Here is a 9,765-nt window from a genome sequence, read left to right on the forward strand (position 1 = left end):
GCAGAACAACAATTATTCTCTGACTTTGAATAACCGTTTTGCAATAAACATGATCAAATCATATTCATGCTCAACGCAAACGCCAAATAACATTTATTTAGGTTTAACACTAACCCCGAAAGTATAGGGAGTGTGCGATGATGATCTATCAATCTTGGAACCACTTCCAACACACATCGTCACTTCACCCTCAACTAGTCTCTGTTTATTCTGTAACTCCTGTTTCGAGTTACTAATTTTTAGCAACCAAACAAGTATCAAATACCCAGGGGCTACTATAAACACTAGTAAGGTACACATCAATAACCAGTATATCAAATATACCCTTGTTCACTTTGCCATCCTTCTTATCCACAGAATATTCAGGGCATTTCCGCTTCCAGTGACCATTTCCTTTGCAGTAGAAGCACTCAGTTTCAGGATTTAGTCTAGCTTTGGGCTTCTTCACGGAAGTGACAACTTGCTTGCCATTCTACATGAAGTTCCCTTTCTTTCCCTTTGCCCTTTTCTTGAAACTAGTGGTCTTGTTAATCATCAACACTTGATGCTCTTTCCTGATTTCTACCTTCATCGATTTCATCATCGTGAAAAGCTCGGGAATCGTTTTCATCATCCCTTGCATACTATAGTTCATCACGAAGTTCTACTAACTTGGTGATGGTGACTAGAGAACTCTGCCAATCACTACCTTATCTGGAAGATTAACTCCCACTTGATTCAAGCGATTGTAGTACCCAGACAATCTGAGCACATGCTCACTGCTTGAGCTATTCTCCTCCATCTTTTAGCTATAGAACTTGTTGGAGACTTCATATCTCTCAACTCGGGTATTAGCTTGAAATATTAACTTCAACTCCTGGAACATCTCATATGGTCCATGACGTTCAAAACATCTTCGAAGTCCCGATTCTAAGCCGTTAAGCATGGTGCACTAAACTATCAAATAATCATCATATTGAGCTAGCCAAACGTTCATAACGTCTGCATCTGCTCCTGCAATAGGTCTGCCACCTAGTGGTGCATCAAGGACATAATTCTTCTGTGCAGCAATGAGGATAAACCTCAGATCACGAACCCAGTCTGCATCATTGCTACTATCATCTTTCAACTTAGTTTTCTCTAGGAACACATATAAAACATAGGGAGCAACAACGCGAGCTATTGATCTACAGCATTATTTGCAAAATACTATCAGGACTAAGTTCATGATAAATTAAAGTTCAATTAATCATATACTTAAGAACTCCCACTTAGATAGACATCCCTCTAATCATCTAATTGATCACGTGATCCAAATCAACTAAACCATGTCCGATCATCACGTGAGATGGAGTAGTCTTCAATGGTGAACATCACTATGTTGATCATATCTACTATATGATTCACGCTCGACCTTTCGGTCTCCAGTGTTCCGAGGCCATATCTGCATATGCTAGGCTCGTCAAGTTTAACCGAGTATTCTGCGTGTGCAAAACTGGCTTACACCCGTTGTATGTGAGCGTAGGGCTTATCACACCCGATCATCACGTGGTGTCTCAGCACGAAGAACTGTCACAACGGTGCATACTCAGGGAGAACACTTATACCTTGAAATTTTAGTAAGGGATCATCTTATAAAGCTACCGCCGAACTAAGCAAAATAAGATGTATAAAAGATAAACATCACATGCAATCAAAATATGTGACATGATATGGCCATCATCATCTTGTGCCTTTGATCTCCATCTCCAAAGCATCGTCATGATCTCCATCGTCACCGGCATGATACCATGATCTCCATCATCTTGATCTATATCAATGTGTCATCACATGGTCGTCTCGCCAACTATTGCTATCGCATAGCGATAAAGTAAAGCAATTATTTGGCGCTTGCATCTTATGCAATAAAGAGACAACCATAAGGCTTCTTCCAGTTGCCGATAACTTCAACAAAACATCATCATCTCATACAACAACTTATATCTCATCACGTCTTGACCATATCACAACATGCCCTACAAAAACAAGTTAGACATCCTCTACTTTGTTGTTGCAAGTTTTACGTGGCTGCTACGGGCTGAGCAAGAACCGTTCTTACCTACGCATCAAAACCGCAACGATTTTTGTCAAGTATGTGTTGTTTTAACCTTCAACAAGGACCGGGCATAGCCACACTCGATTCAACTAAAGTTGGAGAAACTGACACCCGCCAGCCACCTCTGTGCGAAGCATGTCGGTAGAACCAGTCTCGTGTAAGTGTACGCGTAATGTCGGTCTGGGCCGCTTCATCCAACAATACCGCCAAATCAAAGAATGACATGCTGGTAAGCAGTATGACTATTATCGTCCATAACTAACTTGTGTTCTACTCGTGCATATAACATCTACGCATAAACCTGGCTCTGATACCACTGTTGGGGAACGTGGTAATTTCAAAATTTTCCTACGCACATGCAAGATCATGGTGATGCATAGCAACGAGAGGGGAGAGTGTTGTCCACGTACCCTCATAGACCGAAAGCGGAAGCATTATGACAACGCGGTTGATGTAGTCGTACGTCTTCACGATCGACCGATCCTAGTACCGAACGTACGACACCTCTGTGATCTGCACACGTTTAGCTCGGTGACGTCCCACGAACTCCGATCCAGCAAAGTGTCGAGGGAGAGTTTCGTCAGCACGGCGGCGTGATGACGGTGATGATGAAGCTACCGATGCAGGGCTTCGCCTAAGCACCGCAACGATATGACCAAGGTGGATTATGGCGGAGGGGGGCACCGCACACGGCTAAGAGATCAATGATCAACTTGTGTGTTCTAGAGTGCCCCGTGCTCCTGCATATAAAGGAGGGAGGGAGGAGGAGGTCGGCCCTCATAGGGTGCACCCAAAGTGTGGAGTCCTACTAGGACTCCCTAGTCCTAGTAGGATTCCACCTCCCACATGGAGTAGGAAAAGAGGAAGGGAGAAGGAGAAGGAAGGGGTTGCCCCCCTCCCTACTCCAATTCGGACTAGTCCATGGGGATGGGTGCGGCCACCCTTGAGGCCTTTTCTCTCCTTTCCCGTATGGCCCATTAAGGCCCAATACGAATTCCCGTAACTCTTCGGTACTCCGAAAAATACATGAATCACTCGGAACCTTTCCGATGTCCGAATATAGCCTTCCAATATATCGATCTTTACGGCTCGATCATTTCGAGACTCCTCGTCATATGCCCGATCTCATCCGGGACTCCGAACAAACTTCGGTCATCAAATCACATAAATCATAATATAAATCGTCACCGAACGTTAAGCGTGCCGACCCTACGGGTTCGAGAACTATGTAGACATGACTGAGATACATCTCCGGTCAATAACCAATAGCGAAACCTGGATGCTCATATTGGCTCCTACATATTCTACGAAGATCTTTATCGGTCAAACCGCATAACAACATACGTTGTTCCCTTTGTCATCGGTATGTTACTTGCCCGAGATTCGATCGTTGGTATCACCATACCTAGTTCAATCTCGTTACCGGCAAGTCTCTTTACTCGTTCCGTAATGCATCATCCCGCAAGTAACTCATTAGTGACATTGCTTGCAGGCCTTATAGTGATGTGCATTACCGAGAGGGCCAGAGATACCTCTCCGACAATCGGAGTGACAAATCCTAATCTCGATCTATGCCAACTCAACAAGTACCATCGGAGACACCTGTAGAGCACCTTTATAATCACCCAGTTACGTTCTGACATTTGGTAGCACACAAAGTGTTCCTCCGGTATTCGGGAGTTGCATAATCTCATAGTCATAGGAACATGTATAATTCATGACGAAAGCAATAGCAACATACTAAACGATCAAGTGTTAAGCTAACGGAATGGGTCAAGTCAATCACATCATTCTCTAATGATGTGATCCAGTTTATCAAATGACAACTCATATCTATGGCTAGGAAACTTAACCATCTTTGATTAACGAGCTAGTCAAGTAGAGGCATACTAGTGACACTCTGTTTTGTCTATGTATTCACACATGTACTAAGTTTCCGGTTAATACAATTCTAGCATGAATAATAAACATTTATCATGAAATAAGGAAATCAATAATAACTTTAGTATTGCCTCTAGGGCATATTTCCTTCAATACATGTGTTGGAGTTGAATTTGCCGTCCCTAAGTAGCCGAAACACCTTAGGAGACACAAGCCACAACTCAAATAAGCTCAAACAAAATTGGGTTAAGTTGGGGTGCTAAATGTATAATGGGCATGGTTATGCAGAAGTGGTGGTGGTGGCTGATGAAGAAGCAACCGTCCCTAAGTAGCCGAAACACCTTAGGAGACTTGAATCACTCCTCAAGCAACCACAAATGGAGTGGAGATAAAAAAGGGTTAGGTTGCGCAAGTCGGTGGTGGTAATGCGGATGATATGGTGGTGGCCCTAGGCAAAGATGCCAAAGTTCCAAAATTTGATGGAGTCAAATGATGTTGTAAGTATATTTTTGGGATAGGGGATGTCAATAGCTTCAAAACGAGCTAAAGAACGTCAAAAACGGACTCCGGATGAATTATTTATGACCAAAACAAAAATTCAGCCGTGTTAGTTTCAGAGTTAGCCGGACATCCGGGAGGAGGTTCGGATGATCCGGGCTTGGTCCGGATGATCCGGGAGTACTTCCGGCTGATCCGGGTTCGTCAAGGCCGGTTCGGGAATTCGAGTACGTTGGTTATCCGGACGTCCGGGGGGGAGGGGCGTCCAGCTGATTCGGGGTATGGTCGGATGATCCGGGAGCAAGTCCGGATGATCCGGGCAGGTCAACTCTGCTCGGGATTTCCTCTCGGGGGCAAATTTTTGGGCGAAAATGGATGATTTTCGGGGAAAAGTTGAGGAGATTTTGTGGATGAAAGGTGGGGAAACTTGGGGAGATGCTAGATCCACTTCAAACCAAGCAAATCCACGGATCAAAATCAACAAAACATCATCAAAACCAACAAACCACAAAAAATTGGGGCTATTTTTGGTGGTGATTTTCGGATTTAGGACGAAATCAACAAAATCAAGCTAGAATACATGGGGTAGGGGCTCCACAAACGTGATCAACGTGGCTCATGATACCAAGATGATGTAGGGTAGAACCCTAGAGGTCGATCTTTCACGATTGGAGCGGATCCCTACGAAGAACACGGGGAAGAACGGAGAGAAATCACAAGGGGAAACACTCAAGAACAAGTCCAATCACACATCCACTAGACAATCAAACACACAAGATCACAAGGTTCATGAACAACAAAAGGAAAGATACAAGGTAGAGTTCATCTCCAAGAGGAGGTCTTGATGGTATCCTAGACGGATCTTCCCGCGAGGGGGTCTTGATGATATCCCGTAGGATCTTCTCACATGGAGGTTTTGAACTCCATGGGAGTGGTAGTCTCTCTCTCTCTCAAGAGGGGGAGGTAGGAGCAAAGCTCACCTAAGAATGAGCTATCATATTTGCTACCCAAAAAATGGGGAGGAGGAGCTCTATTTGTAGTCTAGGCCACGAAGGGGTAAGTGAGGGGGCAGAATGGGTACATGGGCCTCGGCCCGAAGGCATGCACGCAGGCAAGGCCCGGATGATCCGGCCGTCATCCGGATGATCCGGGAGGGAGCCCGGATGATTCGGCTTCACGCGAGGCCTTCGAGTGTCTTCAGACGCAGTTATCCGGATGATCCGGAGGGGAACCCAGATGATCCAGACGGTGGTCCGGATGTCCGGCCTGGCTCCTGCACCCGCTCCGTCTTCTTCTCCTTTCTTCCATCTTCTCTTCCACACTTCTCTCACGGACGGTGTAGTCGTTCCTTGGCGCTTGCACTCCTCCTTGACATCCGTGAAGTTCCGACAATGCATATGCATGCACATGGGAGAAGTGTCAAGTAGTATACCATCCTCGAAGGGGTCAAGTGAGCACGTGTAAAGGAGATGATTCACCTTTGTGTATGCGAAGTAGATGTCGCACGTGTCACTTGCCAAATGGACTCTTGACATGGTGATGTCCATAGGATGCTCCACATCACATTTGTCCTAAGAAATGTGGGTGCCACTTTTCAGCGTTGCATCCAGAAATGCCTCCTCAAGCAACTCGGCAGAAATGCCCACGTCTATGTAGACGATATTGTGGTGAAGACGGAGAAGCGCAGCACCCTGCTGGAAGATCTCAAGGAAACATTTGACAACTTGCGCCGCTTTCAGATCAAGCTCAACCCTGAAAATGCGTGTTCGGGGTACCAGCAGGCCAGCTCCTTGGTTTCCTGTTGTCTTAACGCGGCATTGAGTGCAACCCGGTGAAGATCAAGGCCATAGAGAGGATGGAGATTCCCACCCGGCTGCGAGACATCCAGAAGTTCACCGGGTGCCTGGCTTCCCTTAACCGCTTCATTAGTCGGCTAGGGGAGAAGGCTCTTCCCCTGTATCAAGTCATGAAGAAAACCACTCACTTCGAGTGGAACGACCAGGCGGACGAGGCTTTTCACCACTTGAAGAAGATGTCGATCACGCCGCCTGTCCTGGCGGCTCCAACTGACAAAGAGCCCATGCCCCTTTATATTGCCACAACCAGCCGGGTGGTTAGCACTGTCATCGTGGTTCAGCGCCCAGAAGAAGGCAGAGCTCAGCTGGTCCAGAGGCCGGTGTATTACTTGAGTGAAGTACTGTCAACCTCGAAACAGAACTATCCCCACTACCAGAAGATGTGCTACGACATGTACTTTACTGCCAAGAAGCTCAAGCCCTACTTTCAAGAGCACCCCATCACGGTCGTTTGCACTGCCCCGCTTGCTGAGATCATGGGCAGCCGGGATGCATCTGGCCGGGTGGCCAGGTGGGCCATTGCGCTGGCTCCTTACACCATCTTCTAACAGCCTCGCAACGCCATTAAGTCCCAAGTGCTGGCCGATTTCCTCGTCGGCAGGGCCGAGACCCAGTACCTGCCACCAGCACCCAACTCCACCCATTGGCGGATGCACTTTGACGGATCCAAGATGCGCACTGGTTTGGGAGAGCTACTTTGTTTTTTATCAAGCCGAAGGGTGAGGCATCATCCTCACCTCTCCCAAAGGTGACAAGCTCAGATACACATTGCAAATCCATTTTGCCGCCTCCAACAATGTGGCCGAGTATGAGGCACTCATACATGGGCTCCGGCTGGCCAAAGAACTCGGCATCCGCCGGATCCTGTGCTATGGCGACTCAGACTTAGTGGTCCAACAATCGTCTGGTGATTGGGACGCCAAGGATGCAACCATGGCGAGCTACCATTTCCTCGTTCAGCAACTCAGCGGATATTTTGAAGGGTGTGAGTTCCTCCACGTGCCACGGGCCAACAACGAGCAAGCTGATGCCCTGGCATGAATCGGCTCCACCCAGCAAGCTATACCAACCGGCGTCTCCCTTCAGCGCCTCCTCAAGCCGTCTGTCAAGCCGTCTCCAGAGTCAGATTCCATCTTCATGTCGTCTGACCCCGATGCAGTCGGATCCGACTTGGGGATTGTGGCAGGCGGCTCGGGGAGTGCTACGGTCATACCCGGCCCGGGGACTTCAGAACCCGGCCCGGGGACTTCAGAACCCGACCCGGGGACTGCAGCAGTCGGCCCGGGGACTTCAGTGATACAGCAGGCGGTGGCCGACTCCAACCCACCACCTCCCAACCCAACTGCCGTAGCCGCAGTAGCCGTGTTGGCAATAGTAGAAGTCGCTGCTCCATCATGGGCCGAGCCCATCCTCAACTTTCTGGTGAACAGAGAGCTGCCGACTGACGAGATCTCAGCAAGACAAGTTCAACGCCGAGCTGGAGCCTACACAATAGTGAACAGAGAGCTCGTTAGGCGCAGTGTGACTTGAGTCTTCCAGCACTGCATCGAGCCAGAGAAAGGCATTACAATCCTCAAAGACATCCATCAAGGCGAGTGCGGCCACCACTCGGCCTCAAGATCACTTGTCGCCAAAGCTTTCCGCCATGGTTTTTTCTGGCCGACTGCTTTGGAAGACGCCAAAGAATTGGTCAAACACTACAAAGGGTGCCAAGTTTTCAGCTCCAAGCAACACCTGTCGGCTTCTGCACTCAAGACCATCCCCCTCACCTGGCCCTTTGCCGTCTGGGGGCTGGACATGGTGGGCCCATTCAAGACGGCACACGGCGGCATGGCGCATCTGCTTGCTGCCGTAGACAAATTCACCAAGTGGATTGAAGCAAAGCCAATCAAGAAGTTGAATGGGCCGACTGTCGTGACCTTCATCGCAGATATCACCACCCGGTATGGCATACCACACAGCATCATCACCGACAACGGCACAAATTTTGCCAAAGGAGCATTGGCTCATTTCTACGCAACACAGGGCATCCGGCTGGACTTGGCGTCCGTTGCCCATCCACGGTCAAACGGCCAAGTCGAGCGAGCAAATGGCCTCATCCTCTCCGGCATCAAGCCCCGACTGGTTGAGCCACTGGAGCGTTCGGCCGGCTGCTGGCTCGAGGAGCTGTCGGCCGTCCTCTGGAGCCTGCGTGCCACTCCGAACAAGTCAACCGGCTTCACTCCCTTCTTCCTTGTGTATGGTGCCGAGGCTGTCATCCCAACTGACATCGAGTTCGACTCACCTCGAGTCACCATGTACACGAAAGAGGAGGCGAAGGAAGCGCGAGAAGATGGTGTTGATCTGCTGGAAGAGGGCTGGCTGTTAGCACTCAGTCGGTCTGCCATCTACCAGCAGAGCCTCCACCGCTACCACAGTCGGAAGGTCAAGCCAAGATCCTTCCAAGAGGGCGACCTTGTGCTCCAGCTGATCCAGCGAACAGCCGGCCAGCATAAGCTCTCGGCCCCTTGGGAAGGCCCCTTCGTCAAGTTGGCCGCTTAGACCAAGGGAGCAACAGGCGAGCCTGGCAGGTCGGTGGAGACGGCGGCGCTGGCTGGTGGAGTGGTCGGGTGGCGAGTCTCGGCTTGATCATCACCGGCAGCAGTCGGCGTGTTCGTGCGTGCCTCGTTGCTGGAGGCACAGTCAGGCTGAGGCTAGCCGGCCGCCCCACCGTCTGGCGCGGCGTCTTCACCATCCTCGTCCTCCTCGTCCTCACCCTCGCCGCTGGAGTTGATCTCCTCCGCCGAGTCCTCACCGTCCGCCGGGTTCAGCCCAAACCGGTCCGCCGGCAACTCAACGCCGTCGTGTTTCAAGTTGGGGATGAAGACACTGGTGTCGGTGTAGTCGGCAATTGCCGCGGCGCAATGAATGATAGCTGGCCGCACCGCCACCAACTCCTCGTTGACCTCCTGCCGGAACGTATTCCAACTGGGCTAGATCCAGCCCAGGGTACCACGCCCGGACAAACTCCAACGCCCGCCTGGCGCCTGCCCAGGCCGAAGAAGCCTTCCACGCCTCGAAGCGGCCAGCTGCCACTTCCAGCCAGTCAACAATCTAACCAGAAGTGCGAGGAATCGTGGTGTTAGGCCAGAGGGCGAAAAGCACCTGAGCTCCAACGCGATGAAGGCGGCGGAGCATCCGATGGGCCGGCTGGAGACGGGCCTGGATGGCCAAGAGCTGCTCCTCAAGTGTCTGGCGAGCATTCGGCACGATCTCAGCAGCAGCCTGCCTCCGCACATCGCGGTGGGCCTCGATGACCTGGCTGGCGGCAACGGAGTAGCCAGGGAAGTACTCTGTGCAAAGAAGAAAAAGAGAATACGAAGTCAGAGGCCAGACGAAACAACAAGCGGCAAACAAAGGGAAAAGGAGGAAGGCAACTTACCGTCAACCATGTCCTCGATTTGGCCGTAGCTGTCG

The sequence above is a fragment of the Triticum aestivum genome, chromosome 3D (assembly GCF_018294505.1).
Source record: "Triticum aestivum cultivar Chinese Spring chromosome 3D, IWGSC CS RefSeq v2.1, whole genome shotgun sequence".
Classification (NCBI taxonomy): domain Eukaryota; kingdom Viridiplantae; phylum Streptophyta; class Magnoliopsida; order Poales; family Poaceae; genus Triticum; species Triticum aestivum.